Consider the following 14,270-nt stretch of genomic DNA (forward strand, 5'->3'; position numbering starts at 1 on the left):
ATCTGCAGAGCGAAATAGAGGAACTTGGAGCCCAGGAATACATCGTCTGCTTAGCTTCTGAAAGTAAAACGCAACTCGATTGCTTAACGCTGGAGCTCTTCCCGTTTTGTCACACTTGAGCATACTGAAGGGTGTTTTCTTTTTCTGAAAAACAAAAGCGCTGGTGGAATGCTCTCTGCTTTGCTTTTCCACTTGAGTAATCGCTGCTGCGTGAGCATCGCTGGGTGCCTGCCGAAAGGCTCGCTGCTGCGCGGGTCGCGGTGGAAGGCAGCGTGTATGGTGCATGGCCCTGGGAGCCCTGTGAGCACGGTGGGGTGCTCAGCCTGCCTCGGGGTGGTTCGTCTGCGAGCCGCAGATAGTGCACGGGCAGTTGGGTTGAGGGCACAGCATTTATCTCTGATTCCTGCCAGTTCTTTGGGATCGGCTCCTGCCCTGCTCTGAGCGCTGCCGAGGGGCTGGCAGTGCCCTGGCCATGCTCTGCTGGGCCTGGAGGTCTGCGGGAGCAGCGGGACCCTCAGGGTGAGCTCTGGACAGAGCAGGGTGGCCATGAGAGGCTCCTTCCTCAGCACGTGGTGCTCCATCCAGAGCTCACGTCTTGGGCTCATCTGCCACAACCAGGCAGGAGCACGGCCCCGCTGCAGGAGGTGGCTGCGGCTGTTCCTGGGAGCAGCGTGGGGTCTTGGTGCTGCCTGCTCGCAGGTTGCCGACTTGTAGGGCGCCTTTATAACTTCTGAAAGCGAGTCCTTCTCATCCCTAGCAGTGAGGAGGATGGGTGTTTGCAGGCGGGGTGCTGTGTAAGGCTGGGCCTGGCCGAGTTGCTCTCTGCCTGCCCATGGAGCGTGGGTTTCTGGACTGGACACGGCCCTCGGGAGGCTGAGCTGTTGGATGTGCTCCTCCTCGTGCTCCCCAGCTCAGGTACCGGAGCTTATCTCAGAGCACAGCCGCATCGGTGTCGTGTGTATTCCCCGGTGTATCTTCTCAGTGAAGCCCTCGGAGAGATCCCTCATTGAAATTCTGTCTTTTCCGTAAATTATGTTGCGGGAGGCAGCTGCGAGCCGTGGAGCAGGGCTCTCCTACTCTCCGGGGATTTCTTCATTCACAAGTTGGCGTAAGCCAGGATCCGAACCTAATGCCGATATCCCGCCGCGCTGCTTAGTTCTGGATCACCACGGAGCCTGAATTAATGCAGGTCTGCTTTCAAAGCAAAATGCACCTCTTTGCTTCAAAGAAGTGCTAATATGGAGAAACAGACCTGCTTGCTTGCTGGGTCGGCCTCGTTTGTTTGAGAGGAGGCTTTGGGATGCGGCTCTTACTGCCTGCAGCATGGGGATTGCAAGGAGAACCTTCCCGCGTTGTTGATCACATTCAGGAATAACTGGGCTTATAAACCTATGAAAAGTGACTAAAATTGAGCAGTGATCCTTTAAGTGACTGCATCAGTGCGGAGGGGATGTACTTTCATTCTTCCTTGCGGCCACCAGCCTGTGAAGCCGCCTCCTGCCCAGCGTTTGTGGCCCTGCTGGCGCTGCTCGGAGGCAGCTCCGCGTACTCCAAGTGTTTGGTCCCTTTGGGTTCACATCTTGTGATTACACGGGGCTTGTCAACTTCAAACACCGACTTATCTCCTGTACAGACACAAGATAACCTTTTATTAAAGAAGTCTGAATTACTGGATCCCCAGTTTTGTCAGTGACTGCCAGCAGAAGCGGTGCTGCGGGTGAAGTTACTGATCTGCCTGGGAGCGCAGCGGTGATCGATAACTAATCACGGGGAAACTGCTGAGGACAGCACGGGCAGTGGTAAAGAGCAGGAGCTGGGGGGAGGCCCCACCACCCTGAGTTTCTAATGGCCCTGGCTCTTACCCAGGTGCCAAATTACTGCGTGCTAATCTCAGAGCATCACAGGCCGTGAAAGGCTCGGCTGGTTTGGAGCTAAAATCTGGTCTCGTGGCACACTCAACCACTCGGTGCTTGTACCAGCACTTCAGCATGAAGGGAGACGTAATGTTGGCCGTGTTGCGTGGTGGAAAGGTCTCGTGCAGCTGGCTCAGCACGCACCCGAGTGCCCCAGCCGTGTGGTGAGCTCGCAGGAGCAAGAGCAAGTGCCCTGGTGGTGTTTTTGGGGATGCAGCTTCATCACTCCAAGGCTGAGAAGTCGGATGGGCAAATCATGAGCTTTCAGAAGTACAGGTTGCTCAGAAATGGAAATTGCCCCTGATCCATCTGCAAGTGGGGCACTGTCCCATGGAGTGTCTGCAGCACTTCATGGCACGTAGCTTGAAGCCTTGGATGACTTCATTAAAAAAATAAAATCCACTTAATTGCACAAGCTACTCGGCTTGGATGCGGTCACTGGCTCCATGTTACAATACCTAATGTATGTTTTGTGTCAGTTATGTAATGAGCAAAATCACTGTAGGCTGGGCAGCAGGTGTAAATAGACCTTCAAAACTGTATTGGCGTGCCGTGGGATAGGATTCCTGTAGCCTTCTGTTCGCAATTAGTCCTTACCCACCAGCAAACAGCACTGCTGATCTTCCAGATAACGCAGCTGGAGGTTGAGCTTCATTTTTCCCCTTTGGTTTATTATCTTCTATACCTGTTCCAGTGGAGAGCTCTGCCTAGAGCTGTGACTTTTTTGTGGACAAGAGTACAGAAAGTGTGGTAATGGTGCTGGAGAAGGTGCTGGGCCAGCGTTGTCATTGTGCAAAGAAAGCCAAGCCGGGGACCCCGTTGGTGCCCCACAAGTCGCTTTCCTTGGGAAAAGCGTGAGGGAGCTGCATCCTCCTTCATCTCCAGGGCTTTCCCGGCAGAAAAGCATCAAAGATTGTCATGTGTGTCCTTGTGGCTTGTCTGAACCAGTTCACCTGCTGCAGGATTTCCTTTCTCTGAGCGTTCCCTGGTACGGGGTGGGTGGGCTGCGCGGGCTGGGGCCCTCTGCCCTTCACAAGGAATGGGAGCGAAGGAGTAAACGCGGTGCTTTGCCTTGCCTTTTTATTGGAAAGAGCACACTTTGTACTTTGTAGTACCCAATTTGTAACTTTATATCATGCCTTACATAAAATTGCTTGTTGGAAGTTCTCCTTTTAGAAGGAAAGGTAATTTGGAAAGACTCCGGGTTTTCCACTGCTGGCCGGAGCGGCGGCTCAGTCGCGTGGCGCGGAGACCTGGCGATGCGATGGGGTGGGATGGGATGGGGGATTTTGGTGTAGGGCAGCGTGTGCAGTTGGTGCTGAAGCCTTTACCCTGCCTGGGCAGAGCGGCACAACCTGGGGGAGGAAGGCCCAGAGCCCAGGCTTCGGGCTCTGCTTGTCCGAGGCAGACCCTAGCAGTTGGAGCCTGCAGCGTGCCGCCAGCTCCCTGCCTCCTCCAAGTTCCTTCCTGAGCTCTGTGGAAGCGTAGCAGGAGCCCTGACAGCGCTGTTACACACCCAGTGCTCTCTGAAGCTCTGTGTTTTTCCCTCGGAGCACGCTGGTTGCTGCGGACCGAGGTGGGAGCAGAAGTTGGGGACGAGGCGTGCTGCACGCGGGGCTTTGCCCCAGCCCTCCCGTCCCCCTGCTGCCAACCCTCAATGCTCACAGCAGGCATTCTCCCTACAAAAACATCCTTCAGGGGGGCAGCGAGCAAGAGCTGTTTAAAAATGCTGAAGGAAAAGGTTCAGCTTGTAACAGATTAACTGCCCCTCGCAGGCAGGATCCAAAGGTGTGCTCCGAGAGGCGGCTGCAGCCCGCGGAAGCTGCCCGGGAGGTGAATCAGCACCAGTGCATGCAGGGCAGGTCCTGCTGGCCCCACGGCTCCCAGCACCCCCACGGCGTGGGGACCGGCCCTGCTTGGCCCCACGAGGCCCCCGGGCTGCTGCCAAAACCTCGGGAGCAGGGAGCTGCCATGTGTGATCCGAGGGGTGGCTGCGGCTGCGGGACGGGGCTGGTGCTCTCAGCAGCTTTCCGCGGTTGTTTTCCTTCTGTTCGTGCAGACTTGTTGTCAGATTACTTCTGGATTAGACGAGGGATTTGTACTGAGCGGCCTTTGGGTACTCAAATGTAGCGTGATTGTATTTTGAATGAAATTAAATTGCGTTTTTTAATTTTTTAACGAAATAATTCCTGTGTTTTTCAGATTGCACAGCGTTTTTGGGACACACCTCTGTTGGATTTTAATATATGTCCTGCTAGCAACAGCTTTCAACTATGGAATCGGTAAATATTTGCCTTGTTTCTGTCCAACTCTTCTCTTTTATTACTTAATAAGTGCTTCTGTCCGTGCTGATGTTTTTTTTTAATTGTCTGTAATTTGTGTTTTCTGTGATTTGAAGCAAAATACTGCAGCTTCCATGGAGTAACTTACATGTACTGCTAACCAGGATTATTTTATGAAATGCTCTTAGTTGTAAGATACCCTCAGATACCCTTTCGTTTGTGTCATTTGGAGCGTAGCACATCTCCCTTTGGATGCAGTGAAGGCAGGAGCTCCTTTCCTGCAGGGGCGAGCCCAGCGCTGGCTGTGCGGCAGCCCGTGGGGCTCGGCACTGCTGGGGCTGCTCGGTGTGGATGTCCTCCTGCTTGTGGTCTATCACATCCACTTTTTCTCTTTGTGGTCAAAATGTGTTTCAAAGAAAGCTGTTAGAGATGCCAGTTTAACAATGTTAGTCTCCTCACGATTAGTATACTCGAATCAGGTGGTGTCTGTTTCATTTGGGGCAGGGGAGCCTCCAGATGTGCCTTTTGGTCAAGGTTAGGATCTCACTTTCTGGTGGCATTAGCAGACATAGGAGGAGTAGGTTATCCCTGACTGGAATTCGGGGAAAACTTGTGGGTTTGGCCTGAGTGCTGTGAGAGGATGAGGGCTTGGTGCTGTCCTCCGAGCTGGTGGAAGCGCTGCTTCTGGTCCTTGCATTGGTAGCGTGGGGCCAGGTCCTGCTCTCCTGCACCCTTGCTTGTGGTGTGGGGCTCCCTGGAAGGGTGTCCTGTGCGTGTCCTAAGCGTGGTGGGTGGAGAAGGCTCTCAGCTTCTGCCCTGGTGCTTTGGGTGCTTGTGTGAACCCCCAGCGCGTGCTGTGATGGGGCTACCGGTGGTGCAGTCTGTACGATGCTACAGGCTGTGGAGGCGTACAGGTCTGCTCCATCAGGTGGCTTCACAAGCTGTAGGCTTCTTTTGTCCTGGGTTTTGAGGAAAAAACACTGTATTTAGTTTATCTGTAATAATTCTGAGGTATTCCAATGGAGACAAGACATTATTTTAGCATCCCTTGGTGAATATTAGCAGTGGTAGAAGTGTTTCATGGCAAAACCAAACAGCCGAGGCACTGTGACCGTCCCCTGCTGCCGCACAGTAATTAAAGGGCATCGGGTGTGGGACCCTGTGCTGCAGCGTGTGCTCACTCTCAATTTAACGAGTGCTCTGCAGTTCCCTGGAAAACACAGCTGAATCCCAGCGCTGGTGGCTTATTACCCGTTGTATTTCAGAGTTTGGTGCAAAGAGTTTTTGGTCCGAGTTTCAGCCCAAGTGGTGTTTTGGTTATGGAGCACAAACCATCCTTTTCCAACAGGATAGTGTTAATTACTGTAACTTTCATTTAAATTTACCAAATATGGACTAAATGACTTGCCCTGATGGATGAGAGGGCTGGGCTGTGCCTCTCAGGCCTTCTGTTGGCATCACCGACCTGCTGCTTGGCCACCAGCAGCTTTTGGGTTCTTACTGGGAACTGGAGTCCTGCGCTGCGTCCATGCAGTGGCTGCCCTCGAGACAAGTGTGCCACACGAGCTTTTTCTCCACCTTCAGCCCCTGCTCGCTGCGTGGTTTGTGCTTTGCTGGCATAAAGCCGTGCTCTGTTGCTTGTGGGTCCTGCTGAAGCCGTGGCTGGAGAAGCCCGGTGGAGGAAGGCCGGCGATGTGTCGCGACGTGCTGTCGCGCGGCGCAGAATGGGAGCGTTGTTCGAGCTCGGGTGTTTCTCCCACTTCTGGAACAAAGAACGATGCTGCTGTGCGGGTTCCTGAGCCCTGGGAGATCACGGTTGAGTGACCTTTTACAATAAAACAAGCTTCTATCTGCTGCTCTGCCAAGGCAGACGATTGCATTGCCTAAAACATGTGTTGGTCGGGGTCTCACCGCACTACTCTTGACCTGAGCTTCTGGGACGAGGGAGATGGTGGGGCTGGTGTGCTGAGCTCTGAGTCCATAACCTGCTGCTGCCTCCCGAGGAGAGCTCGTGCCATGTGCTTGGCTTCTTTCTGTCCGCAAGGCTGCTGGGGGGACACCTGTGGATAGAAATGCAGGGGGCACAAAAGCAAATGTTACGAGGTTGTTTTGCTTAAAGCACCGTGTGCCCTAGCGCGTGCTGCTGAGGGCGTTGTGTGGGCTCCCCTCTGCTCCCGTGGCTGTTGTGATGTTGTGCTCTTAACCTGATCACCGAGGTACTCTGCTCAGACATCCAGAGAGGTTTGCAGGGATTGTGTGGGGCAGTTGGAGAGCAAGCCCAGCGTGCTGCCTCCGGGGAGGGGCAGGGGGCCTCTTCCACTGCAGGAAGTGTGATGAAAGTCTGAGATTTCTCCATCGTGGTGGACGGCTCCGTATTGCAAAACGCAGGGGTTGCTGCAAACCCGGTACCTTCAGTTCTCTAAACGACGCTCGGTTTCCTCAGCGTCCTGTGGTGATAGAGCCCGTCGAGATGGAGGAAGGGAGCTGGGTTGGGTGCCTGAGGTGCCGGCGTCACAGAGCCAAAATATCAGAGCCCCAACAAGGAGGCAGAGCGCTTCCTGCTGAACTCCTCTGCTTGGAGCAAGCGAGGTTCCCCACGTCAGCTTCTGGCTGCCTGTTTACAGCAAGGACCCGCTGCATTACACCAGGAGACCTCGGGGGCTCGGTCCCCACGCAGGAGCTGGCAGCTGGAGCCGTTCACACTCTCCCTTCACTGGGGCAGCACAGGGTCAAGGCTGCTGCAGAGACATCGCAGGGGCTTCTGGTGGCGGTTCTGGCGCTGGCATTTCACAGAGTTCGTAATGAATACGTAGGTGTGCGATTAAAAGGATGAATAAGGTAGTGCTGCTAAACAGAATTGCTTTTCAGAGCTGGAGCCTTGCCTTGTTCTGACCTCCCGAGAAGGATACAATTGTAGAGCCGAGGCCGGTAGTGGAAAAGCAATTACAGTACATGCTTCCAGAATTGAATTGTCCTCTGAAAGTCAGATGCTACAATAATGGCAGCGTTGTTTAGATGGAATGTGACTTTATTTAACTGCTTCAAAACATAAATAAAAAAACTCAACTTGATGATGAACAGTTCCCAGTTCTGGGGGACCCGGGAGCTCCCCTACGCTGACCTCCCTGCCTGGGGTGGGTGGGTTCTGTAGCCCCCAGCCCTTCCTGCACCCAATAATGGCCAGCACTGCGAGGAGATATGCACAGGAGTCGAATTCAAGCTCAGTGCTTGGAGTCCTGTCTTTGTCATAAGCTGAGGTGGCTTTCTGTGAGCCGAGGTTTCTTCGTGGGTCACAGGGAGGTGGGCGTCTGGGCACACAACGCTGCTGAGACCCGCAGGAAGGAGCTTTGAAATCCTTCCCTGCCCCAATGAAAAAGCTGCGTTTTCAGATGTGATCTCAGCACAAGCATTTGATTTGAGTGTTTGAATTGCTGCTGTTACAGTTCCCTGTGTTTTATCAGGATTTGTTAAATTGCGAACGTTACTCACATGCCATTTTTGGCAGCTGCCACCTACGTGCCCTCAATTTGAGCGCACCTTTTCGGAGCAGTGTAGGTAGGGAGGCTCCTCTCTCGCGTGTCAGATGTTGGTGAGCGGAGCGCTTGCATTAATTCCCTCTCAGTAACCTTTCCACTGCTAATAAGCTCGCCTGGCACGCGTGCGTAGCAGAGCATCTTTAATGATCAGGTTTGAACCGAGCAGGAGCCTCTGTGAGAAACGCGGTGCTCGACTTGTTCTTCGGGCGCAGTTCAGGTCTGTGTGTGCTGTGACACAGAAGGAGGCTCTAGCAAGAGCAACCCACAACCAAATACAACGCTTCTTTCTTCCTCGTGTTCTGTTTTGAGCTGGGCAAAGCCTTTGCCGTAAATACTTAGAGAATTAAAATAGTTTTTTTGACTCTACTTGGTTTTGAATAATTTTATTTTCGTGAAGGGGCTGTGCTCTGACTGTGATAATCCTCATTTTAAAAAAAAAGAAATACACTTTTAAGTTAGGATTTAGTAGCTTTATCAGCTGATGTGCTCTACCCTTAGGGATCACAGCTGTGTTCAGGAGCACGTTCATTACAGCAAGCTTTTAACAGGGAGGGTGCACGAGTTGTTACCTCCAGAAATGAGACCACTTCTTCCACGCAGGAAAGCTCCTGCAGGGTGCATGGGCCCGGTGACGCATGGCGGCAGGATTTTGGGGAGGTTCTCAGCACACAAAGCTGCCGGTCCCCACTTCCATCGTCGTGCTACAAGTGATGATCCTTGGCACAACCCTTCCAAAAGCAGGAGCTCTCCGAGGAGCCTCCCGTGCTGAGCACTCGCTGAAGCAGCGAGGTGTGGTGCTTGGAGCGGCTGCTGCGTTCGCTGCCGCCTCTGCTGCTTGCCTGGTGTAGCCCTGGTGCACTTTCAGGAGCACCGTTGTGGTCGGTGCCCTGCGAGGTGACACTCTGGGCGTGAGCTGCGGGGCTCTGGAGTGGAACAGCAGCATTACACCAGGCTGGAGTCGCTTGTTTGCAGCAGATATCCATCACGCCGTGATGAAGTGCAGATGATGCGTTTGGCAGCGAGAGGTGCGCAATCTGTTCCTCCCCTAAGGAGCCCGCAGACCAAGGGCCGGCTGATAAGGCCGGGCTCCCTCTTGTATTTCTTGAATGAATAATGGCTCGGGGTGTTTGCCTTCCCTCATCCTTTGCTCTTCGAAATAATAGTTCAGTTGTTTCCCGGGTGGTTTTGCCATTCAAAGCCCTCCGTTCTGTAAATTCTTGGCGTTCTGGGCTACGTGTTGGTGTGTGTGTGCCGAGGGACTCGGGCACGTTGAGCAGAGCGGCCGTGCCCCTGATGTGCTGGGGGTCCTCGTGCCGTGCTGGGGACTGGTGGGAGCCTCGTGGGCAAGGGGCTTCGGCTGGGTGCGGGGGGTAACAGGCAGGTGCAGCCCCTCTGCCCTGCCTGCTCGTAAAAGGGGGGGGTTGCTGCTGTTGTAAGCAACGTCGTTATTTCTGTTCCATAGTTAAATTCTTGACGAAGCTCCAATTGTAGAAGAATGGGACAACAGGGGCTGAAACCTGCAGGCTCAGCCTAATTCATTGCTAGCTTAATTAGATGCTGGAGATCTCAGGTATTCCGACGGCTTTTCCAGCTCCGCGTGTTATCCCTGTGTTTGAGCAGCGTGGACCTCTCCAAGAAAGCTTCGCTGAGATCATCTGGCAAGCAAAGGCTGCGATTGCTGCTTTGAGCTTGGGCTCAGCCTGGCCGGGCTGCTGCCTTCCAGGTGCGGAGGTGACTGGGAGCAGGGGCTGGGGGCGTCTCGCTGGGGTCCCTCCTGTCCTTGGAGGTGGCATTGTCTGGGTGGGCAGGCACCTGACCCGGGGACCTCCTGGGGCAGCAGCCACGGGAAGCAGCAGCAGCACGAGGGTGCACAAGTGAAGCTGGGTGGGTTTGGAAGCCTCGTGGCACCGTCTGGAGCTCTCTGCTCACCCCAGGGCGGACGTCTCGGCTGGAGCAGCTTCAAGTCTGGAGTTTGCAGCAGACTTCAGCAGCTCACCTTTGGGGGTGGGAGCCTGCGGAGTTGTCAATACCACTGCCTGTAGCCATCTGTTCCTGCCGCCAAGTCGCTGCAAGAATCACTCATGTTCTTTGTGTTTCGGAGGAGCTGGGGTGTAAATCCTCTCCCTCGTTTGTCCCTTGCGACGAGGGAGCACAGAAAAACGGCGTCTCCAGTGCTGGAAAGGCAAACCTGCATTCTTTAATCTCTCATCTAAATGTATTTGGAATTTAAATTCAGATGGTTCCCGATATTTGAGGTTACTTCAGAGCACAATAGCTATTTCGGATTAAGTCGCTGCGTGGGTCTCCCGTATCAAACAGGAATGTTCTTGTGCAACTTCACCTCGCTGGGGTAACCGCTCCCGAGAGCGAGGAGACGGTCGGCGTGCCTACGACTTATTTTAGGAAATTGCCACTGCAAATGAACGTTGTTTGCAAGGAAAACTGGTGGTGGCTTTTCGTGTTCCCTTATTTTTTTTTTGTCAAAGTGAATTAATAACTCACGTGGGCTGGATTTGTAGCTCTGGTGGCAATGAGGGTCATGGGGACAGCAGTGTGCCGGGGCTGCTGCCATCCCAGAGAATGGGGACAGGGGAAGGGGTCTCGGGCAGCTGGCCATGTGCTGCACCCCGTGTCCACGGCTGGGGCTTCGCTTCCAGGGTCAGTCAGAGCAGGCTGACATCAAACAGTCACACGATGGTATTTGGGACACGAGGTCCTACTCTCTGGGGTTGTCTTCAGCGCTGTCCCACGGCCGGCGGGTGACACCGTGTTTAATCCCGGAGGACTTCTCAGCCTGAGGACAGGTGCTCCTCAGGGCTTTTCCCCTCTGCCCTCCCGCATCGCTGGCATTCAGCGCGCTCCTTCTGCCTGCCCAAACAGCAGCGCCTCTGTCTGAGGGCTCTGGCCAGCAGCCGTGCAGTTCCCCAGCCCTGCACCCTCTGCTCAGCAGCCATCCCGACTGCTCTCCAGGAGCAGGAGCTGCCTCTGGAGCTTCAGCACGATGCCTGTGCGTGGGCTCTCACCGTATGATGCCGCACGGGGACGTGTACCCACGGTGTTCTGGCATTAGCACGTGAGCAGTGCTCATGTGGAAGGTCGGTGTGGAAGGGCTCTGGTTACTCTCTGTAGGTCCCAGCCTTGCTGCTGGAGTCCTGTAAGAGCTGGACTTCCTTTCTGTGTCACCTAGTCAGAAGAAAATTATTTTGTTGTCTTCAGTAGTTTCTACCTCATTCTTGTAGTCTTGCCAATATCCTGTATTTGTTTTGTGCAGGAAGCCTCTCAACTTTTTCTTAATTGGAGTTAAGTGCTGCGATAGAAATGCACATTTTGCTTGGAGATAATGTAGGAAATAAATACTCACAGAAATTTATTTTAAGTTAGTGGAAAAACGTTCGGTGGAGAGCTTTGCTTTGGAGCTCGGAGCTGTGAGATTTCTCATGAAGGCTTCCCTTGCTGTTGGGCAACTGTGAAGGAACCGACTCTGCTGCTCCCGAGCTAGCTTGAGCAACCAGCCTCAGAGGCTGACAGTAAGCCGGTCGGTGATGTGTTGTAGATGATATTAATTAGCAGCATGACACAGATTTAATGCTGTACGAGAGTTATGAGGAACCAGAGAACCAAATGACAACAGGTAGTAAATAATCAGACAAAATAAAATCATGAAAACAAAGATATGATGAAGAAATCCTGCGTCGTCTTCCTGGCAGCAGCTACAACTGCACCTGGCCCCAGCAGCTGGCCAGTGCTGAGGTTTTTCTTTTTTTCCTCCAGTTTTTGATGGTGCTTTTAGACTGCTTACAGGGAGATCTGTGTCTAAGGGAGCTGGTAGCGGGGAGGCAGCGGCAGCTCTGCGGGCAGCGCAGTTCTGTGCTCTGCGATTCCCTTTCTCCTCCAGCTTCTTGGGTTCCCCGTGCTGTGATGTGAGGAGGACTCGGACGTGAATGCTGCTTATTTTGCTTATGCTGGGAAAAGAAAACAGCGGCGTGCCCTTTGGTCTGGTTAAAGGTTCAGTACCCGTCCTCCTGCCCTTGACCCAGTGATCTGCTGAAGGTAGGGAGGCTTCAAAAACACGGCACCAGGCACTCACGGGCAGCTCGGCGCGCACACACGGCTTTAAACGGCTGCTTCAAGGGCATCTGCGCTGAGAGCCGCGGCGAAATATCTGTTACTGGGGCTTATTCCCGTGGTCTGGAAGGAATGTGGGACGGGGACCAAGAGAGGTTTGCATCCGAGTCCCGCGTGGCACTCGGTGTCTGCCGGGGTGAGAGGAATGCGGGCTGACACCTCCCCTCCCACAGCAGTCCTCGGAGCTGTTTAATCTATTTTTCATACTTGCGAAACCGCACCAAGCTCTGAGACACTCCTGCGTGAGCTTAGGCTGTGATGAGCAAGAGGATTAATTAGATCTTCGGGACAGATAACTAGAGCAATGGGTTGTGCATAATAGCAGCCTGGAATTCCAGTGACGTGTTTGCGAGGAGCTGTGCAACGTGCGTGCCTTGGCTGCAGCGCCGGCGTTTCCCAACCTTGCGTGCCCAAATGCCCCCGGGCACTGGGGCAAAATTTAGTAAGCAAATCATGTGAACAGCAAGCTCGGCTCGCTGGGCGTGCGCGCGCCGAAATAGCCGGCGGGGCGCTCAGCTGGTCGCCTGCTGCTGGTGGCTTCCACGTGCTTGGGTACCTCCCAGGTGCTGCTGCCGACCTGCTCGGTGTTTGCTGGTGCTCAGCAAAGAAATATCCAGGCTCAAACTACGAGGAGAGGGAGCTCTTGCTGCTCTCACACAACCTGCCCGCTCCCAGCGTGGCCGCAGAAGTTCTGGCTCCTTGCAGAGGGTCACGGCGCTGGCTTGAGGCTGGTGTCAGTGCAGGGAATGCCCTGCTCAGTGAATATTCCCTTAAAACAACAACAAACCCCCCACAGTTGTAGTGTTCCCCATGCAGAGCTCTCCCTTCTCCGCAGAACTAGTTCCCGCATCCATGTTTAATTTACAGTAGCTCAGAGGAATGAGGAAAACACCGGGCTATTTTTGTGTAGCCCTCGTTAAATGTCTTTGGATCAACTCTCGGATAAAAACGAGGAGGACAGAGTGTACTGGGCAGAGAAGTCATAGATTTTTGTTAAAACCATAAGTGCTCATGGCTTCAGCATTCGAAGGTGAAAACTGGAGAGGTCTGTCAGACACCCTCGAGTGACTGCAGTCACCGTTTGCACGTTGCAGTTCCTTTTCTGCCATGGTTTGTTGTGGCTTTGCCCCTTGATACAGAAGTTTTTATTTTAAAAATCTGCGTTTCTGGTGCTGACCATAAAGGGCTGCGCTCTGGAGCTTGGGAGGAAGCCCGGTTGGTGCTCAGGCCACGGTCCCATGTAAGCTGTAATTAAAAGGTGTTGGAAGAGGGCTCAAAGTTGGATTTTTTCCTGTTGAAAATTTTGGGGATCCCTGGGAAAGGGACTCGATTTGGGTGCTTTCTGCCAGGTGAATGGGAATTGAAGGCTTCACCTCCCTGCGTTGGCCTAGTTATGAAGCCCTTGCCTGTAAACATCTACTGAAGCAGCTGAGAGTCCAGAAATTAATTAGAATTGCAGAGCAGCGTATGCTTTTCTGCAGAGCCACCTTGAATTTAGACATTAAAGGATGGTGATAAATCAGATAAACTGGGCAGAATATATATTCGGCTGTGCTATAAACCTGCTTTATTACTCAGGAATTAATTGATGACTTTTGACTTTTTTTTCCTCCTACTCAGCCATACTTTCACAAGGTATAATTAAAAAAAAAAAAAAAAAAAAAGCTATAGTTTTACTTTTTGTTAAACTCTGCTGTTGTTGAACTATGTGTGGTTTGGACTTCAGCCCTCCAGAATGTTGGCAGGAGTTCCTGTCTGGAAATAAACGGTAATTCTCCCGGGGTTGAAAAACGGGGAAGGAAAGATCCATGTGCACGGAGATGATTTAAAGCAGAAGAAGTCAATAGACATGTTGATAGATCTATACATACACACCCCAAAGTTTAATATAGAATGTCCCTAACTCTTATTCTTGTCGGTTTTCCGTATTTTTAGTTTATTGTAGAAAATCCTGTGTTTAAACTTCTCATGCGGAGTTCTCTGCAATAGCTAAAACTGCAGCGATTGCAACCACCAAAACGTAAACGTTGTATTTGAATTCAGCTGCAAGGACAGGGAAGTGAACTTCACACCAGCTGCTCTGCTTTTTTGCCCGAAAGCCTGGGTGCAGACCAGATTACCCCGTGCCCTCGCAGGGCTCGGAGCCGAAGGCACCGCTCCGCACACGTTGCTGCGAGGGCAGGGCTGAAATTTGGAGACCGTATCAGCGCCGTACGTGTGAGCTCTGAGCTGCTGCACCTCTGGTGCTGGCTGCTGATGCACACCTCTGATGGTGTTGGTGTCCTGTAAGGGGATGTGAGCCGCTTGCAGCCTGTGAAATGCTTTTGGGGTGAAATAACCCCAACGCAGCAGCACCGGGGGCTCGGTGGCAGCGCTCTGCGGGGCTGTGCTCGTGCTTCTGCTTTTGTTTCCGC

The 14,270-nt window shown here is 53.1% G+C and overlaps 1 protein-coding gene across 1 annotated transcript in view; it reads left to right on the top strand.

Annotated features, from left to right (window-relative positions):
* Positions 1-14,270, top strand: part of ANKRD11 (ankyrin repeat domain containing 11) — a 112,070-nt gene that overhangs the window by 16,472 nt on the left and 81,328 nt on the right. The window contains exon 2 of the mRNA XM_084294669.1: positions 4,116-4,195. The gene's annotated coding sequence lies outside the window, so the exon portion shown is untranslated. The remainder of the gene's footprint in view (positions 1-4,115; positions 4,196-14,270) is intronic.

Source organism: Netta rufina (genome assembly GCF_964035555.1).
Source record: "Netta rufina genome assembly, chromosome: 13".
NCBI classification, from domain to species: domain Eukaryota; kingdom Metazoa; phylum Chordata; class Aves; order Anseriformes; family Anatidae; genus Netta; species Netta rufina.